Raw genomic sequence first — 19032 nt, 5'->3', positions numbered from 1 at the left:
CTAGTTTATAGTAGTTTAGTATAGGTTATGTGGTTTTTGGATGTACATTTGTGTATACCAATGAAATTCTTAAAGAAGATGACGAAAAGTTATAGAATAAATCGATATAATGTCAAAATGAAGGCCACTCTTGAATATGAGATAGAAAATTTCTACAAGCAAGTTGAAAGACTCTTCCTTAATGAGTTTAACACATATTTCATTAAATTTGGAAGTATTCAGTGGATCTAGAATTTAGAACTTTATTTCGATTAAGTTTTTTCAAAATGAGGAATTAGAAAGTCACTTAGTTCGCTAATTTTAATGTAGATATTCACCATTTTTCATGTAAACATTATCATGATAAACTTTATAAAACAAATTTATATAGACTTGCTAAAGCAAGTCTTTCACATTTTAATCTTGGATTCCATACATTAGCTATTTTAATATTTTTTATGGTTTATAGTAAAAGATAGGTTTGTTAAGGTTATTTTATGAAAATAATGATGTGTATGTTACTATTATTAACCCATTTAATTATAATCTGATATAGAAAATATCATGTATGTGTTAAGTTACGATTATTACTAAGATAGTGTTGGCACAATTTAAAAGTCTATCACCTTTGCAACACTATTAATATGGTTGAAGATTAAAAAACTCTCATAGATCATCGAGTGTATACCCATATTGGAATTAAATTTCTAAATATTTGTGACGTTGCCAACCTTCTTGATTGTTTAACTAAACAAAATTATGATGATCTTGAAACACTTCTTTTAATGCTTTTTGAGCATAACAATAAAATTCGAAATAACTTTTAGTAATATTTTTTTACCTTCTTATTTAACATATTTGGTCTTAGTGGATGATAATCATCATTATCACCATCATAATTACATACTATTGTAGGAAGTTTGCACCATTTTAGAGTTTAAGAGAAAAATAAATTTAGGATCAAATTAAATATTGAATGTCAGTAGTAGCATAATTTATTTTTATTTATTATTTGTACGTTTATGTTAATAAAGAAGTTGATTGAGGATCGTTTTATGAATAATAGATTAATATGCAAGATATATATTAAGTATAAAGTTATTTAATGACAAATGATCTTAGTAATGTGTCCAATATATACCATTATTTAGAACTTTAACTAGATTAAGTTTTTTCAAAATGAGGAATTAGAAAGTCACTTGGTTCACTAGTTTTAATGTAGATATTCACCATTTTTATGTAAAAATTATTATGATAAAGTTTATAAAAACAAATTTATATAAACTTGAAAAAAAAAATCTTTCACATCTTAATCTTGGATTCCTTACATTATCTATTTGAATATTTTTTATGGTTTATATTAAAAGATAAGTTTGTTAAGGTTATTTAATGAAAATAATGATGTGTATGTAACTATTATTAACCCACTTAATTATAATCCAATATAGTAAATATCATGTATATGTTAAGTTACGATTGTTACTAAGACAATGTTGGAACAATTAAAAATATTGGAATTAAATTTCAAAATATTTGTGACGCTACCAACCTTCTTGATTGTTTAACTGAACAAAATTATGATGATATTGAAACACTTCTTTTAATGCTTTTTTAGCATAACAATAAAATTGGAAATAACTTTCAGTAATATCTTTTTACCTCCTTATATACCATATCTGGTCTTAGTGGATAATAATCATCATTATCGCCATCATCATTACATATTATTGTAGGAAGTTTGCACCATTTTAGAGTTAAGGAGAAAATATTTTCTTAGGATCAAATTAAATGTTCAATGTGAGCATTAACATAATTTATTTTCATTTATTATTTGTACTTTTATGTTAAAAACGAAGTTGGTTCAGGCTTACTTAATCAATAATAGATTAATATGCAAGCGATATATTAAGTATAAAGTTATTTAATGACAAATGATCATAGTAATGTGTCCAATATATACCATCATAGATCCATTTTAAGTGCAGATATAGGGATCAAATTGTTTCACATGCAAACATTTTGAGTGAAAGATGCAATGTGTTATTTTTAATTGTTGAAACTGTATTTTTGAATGTTAAATAGAGTGTGTATATACGATCAAATAAAAATTTTAATCATAATTTTATCTATCTATCTATATATATATATATATATATATATATATATCAAGTTGATATTGACATAAATTAGTTAACATAAATTTTCAAATAGTTTCTCTGTATCTCCAGCTAAAATATTTTTGAAAAGTATAAGATTTAAATATCGATTGAAACATTTTTTTTGCTTCTAATTAATTTACAAAATATTCATTTTTATATTTTTCTATTTAGAACATAATTTTTATTTTTATTTTAAAGGGGTACAGACACATAGACAAACTTACACATCACCCCATATTGGGCTATAAAACGAGCCTCTCTTCTCAATTAATAATCATTTTAATGATCAAAATCAATCATGAATTAGAATAGTAACAAAGTACTACAGTTTGATTATTTTCAAATACAACAAGAAAGAGAGAAAATTGACTAAGATGTTTATTACAAATGTTTAGTTTTTATTCCTGTAATGTTTAAGGATATTATATTGAAAAGAAGATATTAACATTCATCTAAAACTTGGATTCCTTACATTATTTCTATTATGGTTAACATTTATATTTATGTATTAAATTTGACTCGTGAATACTAGATTTTGTAAAAAAATTCTTACCTATAAAGTTATTTAACAATATATTAATATTGCTTTTCTTACTATTATTGACCATTTTAAGTTGATACTAACTACGTTTCCTAAGTTAAGTACAAATTAATTATACTAGTACAATGTTGGCACCACTTCAAAATCTATAGCAGGAAATATTTTATAATTCTAGTTGTGTTGTTCAATGATGAAAATATTTTTTTTATAAATTAGAGTGCAAAAAAATAGGGAATTTGACTTATATCGATTATAATAAGGAAAATTAAGGAAAACTCACCTCAAAGATTATATCAAGTGTCTAGCATTTATTCATTAAGTGTTTAAATGGTTTATATTAAATAGAATACTAATTAGGCACTCCAATGTTGCTTTAATAGACCAAGTTTAGAATATGTTTTTAGGTGCATTATTGAATTTGATTATGCATATTTGATATGGTGAGAAGTCATGTTGGTCAAATAAAGCTTTGAATTCTTTAAATATTTTATGGCATTGTCATGTAATTTGTATCACACATGATTACATTGAAATATTAAATAATATAAAACTCCTTCAAAAATAATATGAAGAGAATATTGATATACAACAAATATGGAAAAGTGTGTCTGCATGTATATTAATAGATTGGTGGTGATCCCGAGGAGGGACACGTGGCTATTGATCGTTTAATTCTTTGGTTCCAAGTTGAGTTTGGTGGCAGGGTTTTTGGTGTGTGTCTTAATTGTGGTTTAATGTTTTGTTGCCACCATCTGTACTAACCTCAGGCTTGTGACTAAGGGTTATCACTTTCACTGAGGGATTTTAGAGGTCATTTCTCTTGTGCGATGGTTTTTCTCTGTGGTTGCTTTGTGTTCTCGCCTAGTATTTGCGATGGATGGTAAGTATTGTGCCCTATTTTCTCCGTCTAGTGATTTAATGTGCTTTGCTGGTTCTCTGTAGTTTATTGGTGCTATGTCTTTGCTCGTTCTCCATGGTTTGTCATTTCTATGCCTCTACTCATTCTCTGTGGTGACTCATTGCTCTAGTGTTTGGAGGGTTTCAGGTCCTCTCCCTCTCGCAAGTCTGTTTGTCTCCATTATTTGCTTCGAGCTTGTTTCTATTCATTTTGTGGTGATTTGTTTATTGATGCGGGGTCTGGTTATGCTTCAGCTCTACAAATCTCAGGTCACTTCTTGGCTGCTGCACAAGATGACTTGGTGCCCTCAATTTCAGGTAAGCTCCACCTTCTAGTTACAAATACACTCTCTGGTTTTAAAGGTCCTCACACTCTGGATCCTTGGTGAGCAGGCAGAGCGTGTTCATGGCTCATTCACTGGTGGAAACCCTCCGTTGTGGGCCTCAACCCTCGTCCTTCGTTTGGAAAGCAGTTCTTCTCTAGGTAAGGTCCTCGTTCTCCTTCTAGTTAGCTATTCAATGTTATCCTTTTTATTTTCGTCACTCAATACTGACCGTTGTCCTACTCTACAGTGGCGTGCAGGCCCTTCTAGGGAAGCACTGCTCCACAACTTCATCCTGGGGATTGTTCACAGGCTTAGGGAACCCCGCGTAGGGTCTTTCGATAACTATATTGGTTTCCTTGCCTGCTTTTTTGTGTGTCTAGTTTTGCAACAGTTGTTCTGTCACTTGCTCTTGTTTGTGACTCGGTTATACCCTTGATGTTTTGAGTCCTTTGTATCTGTATGTGGTCTTCGAGGTGTTCATGCCCTCGCCAGAAGATTTATGCATAACTTGTGGACTGTAATGTTTTTTGCTTTCATGGGTTTGGAACCCTTGACGATTTCCATATTACATATCTTTTGTATGGCGAATTTTTATTGAACAAAAAATGAAAATGCCATGTACAAGAAATGTATTTTTTTGTTTAAATGTAGAATGTAATTAGTACCTAGGGTTTGTTTTGTTGAGAAATGAAATCTATGTGTTGGTGTACCTCTGTTCAGTTCTCGGTCTTGAAAATGCTTCTTGTCACTAAATGCTTGTTGATGTTTGTTTGAATCTTTGAAAAGAAAATGGTTTCACTGTCTTGCTTTCATTTTGATGCCTAAGACATCTATGCACAGAGAATGTAATGAAATTTAATCTACTGTATTAAATGACAGATTTTGAATTGTTAGCTATCATAGAAGTTCAAATAATTCTGGGTTATAGTTTATCGGCTCTCTCCCCTCTCTAGATGGAAGCTTCCGTCATCTCTGATTTTTCCTTTTCAATACATTGTCAGAAGTTGCTTTACAGTTTGAGGAACTATTCCTCAGTTACTTTTCAGTTACTAAACAGTTTCTTCAAACAAGCTCCCAATAAATCATATTTTGTCTAATTTTAAAAACTAACAATGGCTGACTCAACCTTAATTAAAAATGGCACAAAACGAAACTAAATGAAATAGAAACTTGAAGTTTTTTCCTCCCTATCTGTTAAAATGAAATGAAAAAAAAAAAACATGGCCCAGTTGTCGCCTCTTCACTCGGATGCTCCTACATCAGTCTCCTGGGGTAAATTAAACTCATGACTCCTATCCATGAGCTTTCAATAAAGTACTTGGCATTTTTAATCTGGCCAACATCTAACCAAGAACTACCTTCAATAGGATGACCCTTCCACTTGACTAGGTACTACAAATATTCCTTCCTTCGAGTTCGTCTAGCCACCTGGGTATCTAGGATTTGTTCGATCTCTAGAAGCTTTGTTGGGGGCATTTTATTAATGCATGAATCATTATCTTCCTCGATGTACCATGTTCATCTTTCTGAACTATCTTCTTCATCGCTGCAGTGTAGGGGTATAGATCCGTCACATTGAAAATGAGTGAAATTCCAATACCTAGGGATAACTGCAATTCATAAGCATTTGCAGAAAACTTTTGAAGAATCTTTCAAGGCCCGATTTTCTTCCATTTCAACTTGTTGTATTCGCCTTTAGGAAACTTTTCCTTTTGTAGGTGTGCTAATACCAGGTCTCCTAAATCGAATTGTACCTATCGTATTTTCAAATCTACCTTTTTCTTGTATCTTTGACTGTTGTCTTGTAATTTTAATTTCACCTGCTCATGAAGATCGTTGATTGCCTTTGCGAAATCTTCCCCATCAGCACTCCTACACTCCAACTGTCCCAAATTTTGTAACTGATGTGCTCCACGTGGGTGCATTCTGTATAAGATCTGGAAAGGAATACTGCTCATGCTTTAGTTGGGTGAATTGTTATAATAAAATTCTGCTTATGCAAGCACATGATCCTGCTGTCGAGAATTTTCTCCAACCAAAATTCTCAATAAGTTTCCCAGACTTTGGTTCACCACTTCGTTTTGACCATGTTTCTGCGGGTGATAAGCTGAGCTGAAGTTTATTTTGGTGTCTAATTTTTTCCATAGGGTTTGCCAAAAAATGTCCTATAAACTTAGCATCTCGATTTGAAACAATAGACTTCGGCAAGCCATGTAATCTGACTATCTCGGTAAAGAACAAATGTGCTACATGTGTGGCATCACTGGTTTTCCTACATGAAATGAAATGTGCCATTTTGGTGAAATGATCCACCACCACCATGATGGAATCGAATCCCCGTTGTGTCTTCAGCTGACCTAAGACAAAGTCCAAACTGACAGAGTCTGATGGTCTATTCGTAAAAGGTAAGGGTGTATACAACCCTGTGTTCTAGCTGTGTCCCTTTGCAAGCTAATACACTTTGCATCTAGTCACAAACCTTTGTACATCTCTGTGCATATTCGACCAATAGTAAAAGTGACTCAACTAATCTAAGGTCTTGTCTATGCCAAAATGTCAGGCTAAACCTCCATTATGCTTTTCCTAGATTATTTTCTCTCTCATAGAACATTTCGGAATACACAATTGCCCTCCTTTGAACAACAACCCTTCCTGCATATTATAGTCTAGCCATGAACTATTATCTCTCAACAACAGATTTTGGAAAGCTTCATAAGCTTCCTTAAAATATCCATCTGCCTCATACAAGTCCTTAAGATGTTCAAATCCTAATACTTGTATTGTACTTTCTTGAAGGATCAAATTCCTCTTTCTTAACGCATCTGCCACTTTGTTGACTTGACCACTGATGTGTTTCGACACAAACGTAAAACTCTGCAAGTACTCCACCCACATCGCATGTTTATAGTTCAACTTATGCTGCTACTTAATATATTGCAACGCAAAATTGTCTGAAAACAAGACAAATTCATTGGCCAATAGGTAATGTCTCTAATGCTTTAGCGCTTGAACCACTGCGTAAAATTCCTTGTCATAAGGTGTGTACTTCTGCCTACTTTCATTTAGTTTCTCACTGAAATAGGCTACTGGCTTGTCCTCTTGACTGAGCACTGCACCAATGGCTGTCCCACTGGCATCACAACGAACTTGAAAAAGTTTGTTAAAGTATGGTAACCTCAAAATCAGTTTTTTAGTAATTTTCCTTTCGAGCAGCTCCGAAAACTCTTCTCTACCATTTCTGTCCAATGGAAAGGTTGATTTGTCTTCTTAATGGTGTCCAGCATGGTTGCACAAATCCCACTGAAATTTTTAATAAATTTCTGATAAAAACTCACCAATCCATGGAAACTTCATACCTCAAACAAACTTTTGGGGTATGGCCAGCTAACTATGGCTGCAACCTTTTCCGGATCCATTTTTAGTTCATTCTCGAAAATCACAAATCCCAAATAAATTAATTCTTTCCTGAAAAAAAAGAACATTTCTTCAAATTTATCAGTAATTTATTCTGCTGTAATTTTTCCAATACATACCTCACATGTCCAAAATTTTCCTCCTTCGTTTTTCTTAATATAAGTATATCATATAGATATACAATCACAAATTTTCCAATGAATTCCTTCAGCATCTCATTCATCAACCGCATGAATGTGCTAGGGGTGTTGCTCAAACCAAATGGCATAACCAGCCATTTGTACAAGCCTTCATTAGTCTTGAAAGTTGTCTTCCACTTCTCACCTTCTCGAATTCTGATTTGGTGGTAGCCGCTTTTTAGGTCTATCTTTGAAAATTACGATGCTTCACTCAAACAATCCATCATATCATCCATCCGAGGTAAAGAGAACCTGTACCTGATGGTAATATTGTTAATGGCCTAGGAATCCATGCACATTCGTCACTCACCTCCTTTCTTGGGAGCTAAAATAGTCGGAACTGCACAAGGGCTTAAACTCTCCTGAATTAGTCCTTTATCCAATAACTCATGCACCTGCTTCCAGATTTCTTCATTATCCTTCAGACTCATCTAATAGGAAGCCTTGTTTGGCAAAACTACTCCTGGAATAAAATCAATATGGTGACTAATGCTCCGCTTCGGTTGTAATTTATCTGGTAGATCGTCTACCACAATATCACTAAACCCTTGTAGCATGTCCTATATCTCTTTAGGTAAGTCGGTGACTTCAGTATGGATAAATACTAGTTTTTGCCTTCGCACAACTAAATACTTCACCTCATCATCCTCCATTTGTCACAAGAACCCTTTTCTGCCTAACAGTAGTGCTTTTGTCCCACTGGTTTCTGTAGCTTCCTCTTCCTTCATGGGCACTAGGGTATGCTTTATCCCATATTTAACAAACTTGTAACAACTTGTTGCCCCGTCATGGACAACCTTCCTATCATACTACCATGGTCTGCCCAACAGAATTGGCACACGTCCATAGGCATGATATCGCAAGTCACCTTGTCCTTGTACTTGCCAATATGAAACTCTACTTCACATTGCTCATCGACCAGTAGTTGGTGGCCTTTCTACAACTATGACACCCTGCATGGAGTTTGGTGCTTTAACTTCTTCAAACCCAATTTTCCCGCCATTCCAGTAGCTACTAGATTATCAGTACTTCCATTGTCTATAATTAATTTGCAGCATTTCCCATGCCACTTGCATACAGTCTAGAACAATACCTTCCTCTTTGTTTGATCAGCTACTTCTTTAGCTGTTTGTAATAATACCTTGTTCAGTACCAAGGCTTCCCCAGTCTCTGGCATATTTTCCACCTCATGTGGAAATGCCTTCGCTTCATTGCGCTGAGTGACATATGCTCCCCTCTGCCCAGTTTGTTCATTTTCAGGGCATTCAAAGGACCTGTGTCCCCACTTGTGACACTTGTAACACTGATAGGCATTTCCTCTGCCTCTGCCATTACCTCTTCCTCGTTGGTATGACCTTCCTCCTCTGGTTCTACCTTCCCTTTCACTCTATCTCGAAGTCTTCGAACTACTATCCTCTTCATTTCTGTTGGTAGTCCTACCTCTGCCAAAGGTCTATCCCTAACTTCTACCAGAACCACATCCTCTTCTAGAATTTTGTTTCCTAGCAATCTTTTCCTCTACCTTCAGAACACTTTGATAAGCTTTCTCTATGGTCTTATGGGAAAGAATACTAATTTCATCTAGGATCTCCATCCATAGATCATTCACAAACCTCGTTGTTTTCTCAGGGGTATCTTCAACATAACCAGCTCTCAAGTTAACTTTATAAAATTCTTTAGTATATTCCTTCATAGTCATCATTCTCTGCTTCAGGTTATGTACTTGTCTATAAAGAGCAATTTGATAATATCTAGGCAGAAACTTCCTCTTCATCCTAGCAACCATCCTGTCCCATTTTTTAATCGATGGTTTGTTTAATCTCCTCCTTTCTGCCTGTACACTGTCCCACCATAGAGTTCCATGTCCCTTCAATTTGGTGACAGCAAACCTAATCCGCTTGTCTTCACTAATTTCTTCATACTAAAAATATTTATCTAGCTCACTTATCTAGTTTAACAATTCCTCTGTGGACAAACTTCCATCATAATTAGAGAGCTATCATCTTGGCTTGCCTCTAGCCAACAAAAATGACCTCAATAGTTTAATTTATGGTCCTTCATCATCTGACCCATCCTTTGTGGCTATGTTTTCCTCCTCACTGTCATCCCCACCTTCCAGATCTCTACGCCTTCCTGATTCCACTGCTCCCAAACATGTAGTTAAATTCCTAATTTCTTTTCATAGCCCTTCATCTGCTACTCTTCTGATGCCTCCTTCTCGACCCCTTCTTCCTACCTCCATTTTTTTACTGAGATAAAATGACAACCATCTCTGATACCAAAAATTGGTGGCAATCCCAAGGAGGGATGAATGGCTATTAACCGTTTAATTCTTTGGCTCCAAGTTGAGTTTGGTGGCAGGGTTTTTGGTGTGTGTCCTAATTATGGTTTAATGTTTTGGTGCTACCCTCTATACTGACCTTGGGCTTGTGACTAAGGGTTATCACTTTCACCGAGGGGTTTTGGAGGTCATTTCTCCTGTGCAATTGCTCTATGTTCTCGCCTGGTATTCATGATGGATGGTAAGTATTGTGCCCCGTTTGCTCCGTATGGAGATTTAATGTGCTTTGCTAGTTCTCTATGGTTTATTACTGCTGCCTCTGCTCGTTCTCCATGGTCTTTCATTGCTATGACTCTGCTCATTCTCTGTGGTGACTCATTGCTTTGGTGTTTGGAGGGTTTAAGGTCCTCTCCCTCTTACAAGTCTGTTTGTCTCCGTTATTTGCTTCGAGCTTGTTTCTATTAGTTTTGTGGTTATTTGTTTATTGATGCAGGGTTTTGTTATGCTTCAGCTCTACAAATCTCAGGTCGTTTCTTGGCTACTACACAGGACAACTTGGTGCCCTCAATTTCAGGTAGGCTCCTCCTTCGAGTTTCAATTTCATTATCTGTTTTTAAAGGCCCTAATGCTCTTGTTCCTTGGTAAGTAGGCAGAGTGTGTTCATGGCTCATTCACTGGTGGAAACCCTCTGTTGTGGGTCTTGACTCTCGTCCTTCGTCTCAAAAGTCGTTCCTCTCTGGGTAAGGTCCTCTTTCTCCTTCTAGTTAGTTATTCATTGCTATCATTTTTATTTTCGTGGCTCAATACTGATTGCTGCCCTGCTCTGTGGTGGTGTGCAGGCCCTTCGAGTGAAGAGCTTCTCCACAACTTCATCTTGTGGACTGTTCGCGGGCTTAGGGAATCTCAGGTAGGGTCTTTCCGTAGCTATAGTGGTTTCCTTTCTTTCTTTGTTGTGTGCTTAGTTTTGTAGCAGTTGTTCTATTGCTTACTCTTGTTTGTGACTCGGTTATACCCTTGATGTTTTGGGTCCTTCATATCTGTATGTGGTCTTCGAGGTGTTCATGTCGTTGCTAGAAGATTTAGGCATAACTTGTGTAGTGTAATTTTTTTTGGTTTCATGGGTTTGGAACCCTTCACAATTTCCAGATTACATATTTTTCATACAGTGAATTTTTATTGAACAAAAAATGAAAATGCCATGTACAGGAAATGCATTTATTTGTTTAAATGCAGAATGTAATTAGTACCTGGGGTTTGTTTTGTTGAGAAATGAAATCTATGTGTTGGTGTGCCTCTGTTCGGTTCTCGGTCTTGAAAATGCTTCTTGTCACTGAATGCTTGTCAATGTTTGTTCAAATATTTGAAAATAAAATGGTTTCACTGTCTTGATTTCATTTTGATGCCTGAGACATCTAAGCATAGAGAACGTAACAAAATTTAATCTACTATATTAAATGATAGATTTTGAATTGTTAACTATCATAGAAGTTCAAATAATTCTCGGTTACAGTTTCTAGGCTCTCTCTCCTCTCTGGATGGCAGCCCTTCCATCATCTCTGATTTTTCCTTTTCAATACATTTTCAGTAGTTCATTTACAGTTTGAGGAATTGTTCCTCAGTTACATTTTAGTTACTTAACAATTTCTTCAAACAAGCTCCTAACTAATCCTATTTTGTCTAATTTAAAAAACTAACAATGGTTGATTCAACCTTAATTAAAAATGACACAAAATGAAACTAAATGAAACAGAAACTTGAAGTGTTTTCCTCCCTATCTTTCAGAATAAAATGAAAAAAAAAAAACATCTCCCATCTATCGCCTCTTCACTCGGATGCCCTTGCATCATAGATCCTTCAAAAAAAATTTACATTCATGAACCATATAAACCTACTCTTAAGATATTTGGTCAAGTAGATCAAGAATGGCTTCTACACCATATTTATTTATCTTGGTCTTCTTGCAATTTTCTTTCTTTGGCATCAATGCCCACACTATGGTATTAATTGAATAGAGTCAAGTTCTGTGTCATCAGGATTTGGTACCCAATATCGCTCTAAAAATTTTCCATTGTATTTCCCTGACATAGGCTTCCACCAATCAACCTTTACATGAAGATTCTCACTTTGATTATCCCTAAAGATATTTGAGATGGATTTTTCCATCCAAATCATCTCTCCTGCATCCTCATTTCCTGATCTAACTAGCAACATCTTTCCTTTCTCAAAATCAATCATCGGATTGAATGTTGGCTTTGGCTTGTTGCATTTGGGTCCAACATTTATTAGTTTATCTATCACATTATAAAAATCTCCATCCATAATACTTGAGATTACTTGGAGTGCATTATGATCAACATCAACAATGTGCCTTGTCTTGGGCCAGAAATCCTCAAAAGATGAATCACTTCCATCTATTATTCTATGATCATTATAGATTCCATCTAATGTATCAAGAACATTTTCCCAATACACTACTTTATTTTTCATTTCCTCTGTAACAATTGGTGAATCCTCATTCCCAATAGTGTCTTTCCACATTTTTATGTATGATGTTATCCATTCCTTTAGTTCTTTTAAATCGACATGATTCTGTTTCGAAGATAAGAAAGATGGCTTCCCTATGGGAATTATAGGTCGACCTTCATCATCTATATTCCATAACTCAACTGGTTCTGACAACTCAATATCTCTAATTGATTCTTTATACCTTAGTACTCGAACATCATTGAGTACAAGAAATTGGAAGTATTGGATATTAAGATGTCCAACTAGTGCATTTTTTCCCTCCTTAATGTATCCATTAAGGAAACTTTTGAAGTCACAGACCTTGTCAATAAGTGTAGGTGGAAACAATCGATTTTATTCAATTATGCGATATGTATCCATCATTCATGGGGGCTTTACTCAATGAACCTCTGACATAGCACATGCATTCATGACATACTAAAAAATACCCTTAATTTGACTATATATTGGAAAATACCTCTAAAAATCACATTATTTAACCCCCTACCAATACAAACCCAATACACCTTCCCAATTTAAAAAACCCCTACTTCACTAGATATTGTAGGTATCCATTTTTTCATTAACATTTTTTATACCCCTTTATATTTTTTCATTAACTTTGAGCTCCATTTTTTATACTTGCCAATATAAAAACCCTTTACCCCCTATTATATGTTCAATATATTATATCATTTTTTCCTCAATATAAATCCCCCAATATGAATGCACGTGGTATGGTATTTCTCCCCCAGTGAAGCCCCCATGACATCATTTCAGGTAAAGAATAAATATATTTACTTTTTAGGTTGGAATACATTCTTCCATAGGTTCCATCTATGTCTTCATGGGTGTGCCCCATAGGCAAGATCCCAACCTCAATAGTGATGAAGACACCAAGTCCAGTTAAAAGTGATAGAAACATAAAAAGGTAGCGATTCTTATTATCACTTGTTGCATTGTCCAACTGTAACAAAAAATGTGGAGGAAGAGGTTTAAAATCAACATTTTGACTTTTTGAACTTCCATGAGATATAAAATCATCCTTGTACCCTTCAGATTTTGAGTAAATAGAGGTGTAAAGTAATGCATTTGTAAGTGGGTTTCTTGAAATTCCACTTTCATAAAGTAGATCAACATACATATCCATTTGTGGGTCTTCAAGGTCCCTTAAGCACTTTGCAAGGGATGTGAAAGTGAATTGTGATCCCATATGGAAAAATGGTAGGGAGAAATGACCAAAACCTCCTGCCTTATGCTCATGTATAAGCATACGTGTCAATGACAAACCTAAATTTCTTCCTACAATAGATTTTGATTTGACACATAGCCTTGGGATTGAAGTCTTTGTTTTGTCCATTTTATCATGGGTAATGCTCAAATACTCCTTTGGAAATTGCTCTGACATAATTCTATGGTCATAATAGCAATATCTTCCACACATAACAATCTTGTTATGTTTCTTCAACCTACCTCATGCCTTTTCTTCCAACACTTTTGTAGTTGTTGACTTCATTTGTGCTTTCAACACAATACATTCATTGCATTTACTAAAGTTGGTGTGCTTTTAAAATTCCAAATGTCGAAACTTAGTATTCCAGATCTTGCTCATTGTTGGTTGTGATATTGATGGGTAATTGAGCTTTTTAAGAACCTCATTTATGTATTTTAACAAAGAATTTTGTGTGTAAGTCAAAGGAAGAAATCTTAAAGGAGCAGATATTCCATCTTATTCAACTTGATGTGTTTGGTTTGGTGAAAAATCTGAATTATCCATTACAATTTTGTGTGATATTTCTATGGCTGCCACTATGTGAGATCGTGCTTTGCGTGTGTTGGTGTTACCATGAATATCTTTGATTTGTCCATGTTGGAAATAATGATGGTAGTTATAGAATGTGCTTTGAGGAATTTTATGTATCTTATACCATGCTTTCTTACAAATAATATTCCCATTAAATCTCATGTCCTTTACATTTCTAGCAATAGTTGGTAGGCCATGGCCGTTTGACATGACTGTGTTTGACATGACTGTGTTTGACATGAGTGAATTCAAGACAAAATCTATAATACCATTTGTATTTATTTGTCTCATAACCCTTCTAGCACCTGAAATGGGCTTCCTATCCACATGCTGAAGAAAATATTTTCTCCAACATGCATCTGCTGCCAAAAGTCGAATTTTTTTCTCTTCATCTATTCTTCTTTGACATTTTGCAATTTTTTTTGTAGCCATAACTCATTTAATCATTTTGTATGGCCTTGCTACATGCATATCAATTGAGTTTCTATATTTTTCATTACAAAGGTACCCATCCCATTTGTTTAAGGGATTTTTGTCCTCTATAACATCCCATATCACCATTTCTATGGGTGGCTCCTTGAACTTTTCCTTGACCCTGAATATCACACCTTTGTTTCCACCAACTTATTTATTGGCCATCTAACCAAACATTGTATAGACTTATCCCCAAATTTTCATATCTCACAATTTCCATCTATCTCTTCTAGAACAACACCAAAATCCATTTCACCTAGTGTTTCACCCGCAACAATGTCATCCTCACGGACATTAACTAGAATTCATTTGGCAATGCACATGCTTGTTCCCATGCATTCATGTGTAGGAGAAACTTTTTCACATACGAATCTAACCCTATCTTGGGGAATATCTATGGCATAATCATGACAGTGCGGATCCAACTCTGATTCTGGCCAAATTTCATAAGATTCTAATGCACCCCGAAGTGTATGCTCAAATCCTGTTGGATGTGGTAGAGGAGCATTATGTTTTAACACCTTCTCAATATTAACCACTATGCATCCTTTCTTTACCATCTCTCCATGCACTTTATGCCCAAGCTCTGTATTGAATATGGAGCCCTCACCCACCTTCACTCCATGTTGCAAAATATTTACCTTGTCTCCAATAGAAAATGTAGAAGAAACATTTGTACCTATAAATGAGTGTAAATATGGTTATTATTTACTCAAAAAAAACATTTATTATAGTATCCATAATATATAACACATGTTTCAATATTTTGATTTACCTATGTTGTGTCTCAAATGCACAATCTTCCATGGATGTATGTCCCCTTCATGAATGTCATCATCAATCAAATGTGGTTGAGTGACATCAATTATCAAAATTGAAACATAACCAAAATTAACCCTTTCTCCAACATAATAAGTTACAGACTTTGTAGATTTGACCCTTCCTAGCCCAATGAAATGATCATTAATAAGGATATCAGCATAGTCCCCTTTTGCCAAAATTATATTTTCCATTGTAGCTTGTATCAATTTTGTAACAACAATTAAATGATAACTTGTAATTAAAAGTATGAACAGTGTAAAGTGTGACTTTATATTTTCCAAAAAACACACAACTTACAAAAAAGTAATATAGATGCAAAAATTAAAGTAGTATGGTAGTCATATTGTATGTAATGAAACATTTTTTTCTCAAATGAAAGCTAACAATAAATATCATTGCTTCTACTACAAACATAAGCATATTGCTAGAAGCAACATTACATGGTGAAATAAATCTAGCACATGCTAGATTTCCTTTTAGCACAAACACAAACACATTCCCAATAACAATATTCTAAGGCAAAGGAAATCCACCACATGCTAAATTTCCTTCTAACATAAATAGAAGCATATTACTCACAAAACATTTCAAAGTAAAAGAAATCTTACAAATTCTAGAGTTTATTGTAGCATAAACACAATCACATTGCCAAAAAAAACATTGCAATGTAGAAGATATCTAGCATATGCTTGATTTACTTCTAGCACAAACAAAAGAACTTTGCCAACAACAACATTGTAGGGAAAACAAAATCCAACAAATTCTATCACAAACACAATCATATTTCCAATAACAACGTTGCAAGGTAAAATAAATTTAACGCATGCTAGCTTTACATGTAGCATAAATACAGGCATACTACCAAAAACAACATTTCATGCGAGAAGAAATCTATTGCATGCTATATTTCCTTCCAACACAAACAAAAGCACATTGACAAGGTTAAGGAGATCTAACACGTGTTAGATTTCCTTCTATAATAAACAACAAAATTGAAAACAACAATATTGCATAGCAAAAGAAATCTAGCACAACTTCTAGCCCAAACACAAGCAGAACATTTCCAATAACATTGCCAAGGTGATGGAAATCTAACACTTGCCCGATTTCCTTTTATCATAAACAACCAAATTGACAACAACAATATTGCAAAGCAAAAGAAATATAGTATAGTTTCTAGCTCAAACAGAAGCATATTTCCAATAAAAGTATTACAAGGTGAAAGAAATTTAATGCATGTTATCTTTACATGTGGCACAAATACAATTATACTACCAACAACAACATTCCATGCCAAAAGAAATCTATTGCGTGTTATGCTTATTTTTAAAACAAATCAATAAAGTGTAATGGTGATTCTCTATTGTGAAGGCCCATATGAAAAGTAGCGTAATGCTAGTAAGACCAATGCAGCTACTACTAGGATACCGACTCGCTTTTCCCTTTATCCTACAAAAGACTCCCAGGTGTGAAATTCTTTTTTTACCGAGTGTTTGCTTGTAAAAGGGGAAAGTAATGAATAATTTTTCCTTCGAGCATAAATTTCTTTGGGGAAAACAAGTTGGAAAACATGAAGCCTCATCTCCTTACCAAGAAAGTAAGGCTAACTAGGCCTGAATGATATCCATGCTCGATGAACTATATTAGTTGTAAAATTTGGTGTTTGCACTATGATTGGTAATTTACCTTGAAAGACACACATGCTATCATCTTCATAATGTTAACAGTTACACATCCATGAAATCTCTGGTTCTTCCAACTTCTATGACATAATCAATGTAGTTGAATCCTTCGATATTTCTGGATCCAATTTTCTTAGAAGAATGTGGCAGGCTTAAAAGTTAGTGTCCAAGCAGTTACTCACCTTTACCACAAGTTGACCAACTAGTTTTCGTATTCTAGATTACACTTAAGATGTCCTTACATGGCACAAACAAAAGAATGTATTGTAAAGACAATCTCTCTCTGTTTCTAAAGGAATAAAATCTCTGTTTAATGACAAAAGATATTCTTTTGTTATTTTTGGAATAGTTTCCTTGAGAACATTTCCAGAGAAATCATAATACATGAAGAGTTTATATACTCTCAAAATCTTCTAATATCACGCAATCACAATTGAGCCTCAACAACTATACAGTTGTGAGGTATCCTAACCCATATTCATGTAATCAATTTTCCTTTATATGATTACGTAATAAACAACTATACAGACAAATATGCATTCTATTAACAAGAGTCTATATACTGCTATCAAGGTCTTACAAGGAAAGGAAAATTTGTACCAGGAAGATTCACTTGAAGTAATCAATTCCTACTGGCTCAACCAACATAGGTCATTGTGCAATCTGCAGGTACCAAGCAATAATCACACACAACAGTGTCTAGGTTTTTCTAACATCTTATTAAAAAAAGTTTCATTTCTCCCCATGTAGGTTGACCATACCAATGTAAAGTTTCATTGTTAAAAAGTTTAGGGCCTCCTTGGTAAAACCATGCAAGTCATATTCAGTGACTATGGCATACTCTGAGGTAGATTTAGTAATAAATTTTGTGCATCAATAGATCTTTGGCATTTTCTGGCTAAGATAAGGCACCAACACCACAACTGTTATGAACGACCTAGTCAAGTCTCAAGAGAGAGCCTCTTTTGTCTCATCTCTATATCAATCCATGAAATGGTGGAGAAGCTAACAACCTTCTCTTTTAATCACTCAAGCTAGGCCAAATTGACAAGTTGTATTCCTACCTAACCAAACATTTTCCATGTTTTTGCTTCCTCATAAAAACATATCAGTGTAGGGGATATCATGATGAAAAATGTACCTCTCGGTAGACTATGTTAACACCTCATTTTTAGAGATTAACCCATTGGCCTTTGTTCTGTGGTGACTTTCCAAACCCAATAGCTCCTCCATAATATTACTCTTGTATTGAATCTAAAACCATTTAACTATGATTAACTGGTAGCACATGCAATTTGCAAGGAAGGGTCATAGTTTCAGGTTTGAAACATTTAGTCAGGTTTATAGCTTAAATGGTAGTTTCATTCTTTGAGTTAAACTATCTTTTACATATATGATATAACTGACCTAGTCCATTTTTATGACACTACTACAACAATCCATGAAATGTGCTTGCAATGTCTAAAATCAATGCTTAACATGGATTCCATAGTAATGTTCCACATTTGAATGGACTTCCCAAAAGATTACATTGTGTTTATATAATGCTTCATGCATCTTTAGTAAAAACTAAAGGCTATATGAAAAATTTGTTTGTTGGATGTTTCTTATGAATGCATAGATAAGATTAGTGTATTTCATATATTCTCATGCATCTCTAGTAAAAATCTAAAGGCTTGTTTCCAAATGTGTTTGTTAGATGTTTCTTATCAATGCATAGATAAGGTTGGTGTATTTCATATATTCTCATTACAATACTGAATGCTGGATCTAACTCTTCAATGGTTCATGGATTGAGATTTAACTCGTTGAGGTATCTCTTACAATGGGCCAGTATCTTGAGCATTGACCAATCAGATGAACTTGAAGCTGGTTTTTTCTCTCTAGAGGTAGCATTGGTGTATTCTAGTTGTGTAAGTGTCATTTAATGAGGTTGAAACTTTTCACATGTTACAAAAATAAGTCAATA

Source organism: Pinus tabuliformis, chromosome 8 (assembly GCF_031772625.1).
Source record: "Pinus tabuliformis cultivar Carrire ecotype Pingquan chromosome 8, CPIR1, whole genome shotgun sequence".
Classification (NCBI taxonomy): Eukaryota; Viridiplantae; Streptophyta; class Pinopsida; order Pinales; family Pinaceae; genus Pinus; species Pinus tabuliformis.
This window is presented reverse-complemented; position numbering follows the sequence as displayed.